We start from the raw sequence: 1096 nt of genomic DNA on the forward strand, positions 1-1096 counted from the left end.
CTAGCCTGGGATCGTCTGGAGCGTCTGTGCTGGGTCATGGTAGGTGCTGGGACGCCAGGTGTTTCCTGGGGAGGATCTACCTCCTCTTCCTCATGGAAGTCGGTCAGCACTGAAAAGCGGTTCCCTCCAGTGGCGGCTGAGTAGGAGACATCAGGGCAGACGAGTTTAGCAGTAGAACCCATGTGTACCGGGATGGATGGTGGTGGTGGTGGTGGTCTTCGGGGTGCCTGGGGTTTGGGCCACTGAAGTTCCCTCAACTTCTTATTGATAGTGTGGAGGGGATTCCTCTCCTGTGTGAGGGAGGTGTAGAGCTGCTAGTCTTCCTGGTTGAAGGGACAGTATTCTGATCGAGGTCCATGGAGTCCACCACATTGGAAGCAGTGGTGCTGTCTGGTGCAGGTGACATCTTGTTGGCGATATGGGTGGGGGCCACTACACCGGGAACACCGTATGGCTGACCTGCAGGTGTTGATAGAGTGGCCTATCTTCTGACAGCTAGGACAGCAGAGCAGTGGCAGGAGGTAAGGCTGGACCCAATACACCAGCTGAAGGATGGCTACCCTGGTGGGTATAGGGCCCCTGACCTTGAGGCGGAGCCACTTGCCCGTGACGTGCCCGGGAAGGCAGTGTGGGGCGATCCAGGATGCCTCGACTATGTCACCGCCGTCGATGGGTCTGAGGACCCCCAGTACCTCAGTGAGGTCTGTGTTCTGGTCAAATGGCTCCACCTTGGCATAGTTGTAGATGTTAACATCACAGTCAGCCTTTCTGCAGGTCATCTCCCAGTCCCCCAGACGGAAGTGGGGCTTCTGGAGGAGTGGCACCTTGGGGATGTTGTGCTCCCACAGTCACTATGAGTGCTGAGCCGTTCCTCAGTGAACGGGTTTCCCCCTCAAGGAGGTACTTACCCAAGTCAGAGGCGTGGAGAGCTTGGGAGATGCGGGAGGGTTAGCAAACACCCTCGCCCCGGTGGTCGCACGTAGCAAGAAGGAAGCCCGTACCTCCTCTGGGTGGTGGTGAACGTCTTGTGGCCTGCTCTGGGTGGTGAGGCGTGCACTCGCTTGGTGGCGGTGATAGGGAAGGTCGGAGAGGTGGA

The sequence above is a fragment of the Portunus trituberculatus genome, chromosome 49, assembly GCF_017591435.1.
Source record: "Portunus trituberculatus isolate SZX2019 chromosome 49, ASM1759143v1, whole genome shotgun sequence".
Taxonomy (NCBI): domain Eukaryota; kingdom Metazoa; phylum Arthropoda; class Malacostraca; order Decapoda; family Portunidae; genus Portunus; species Portunus trituberculatus.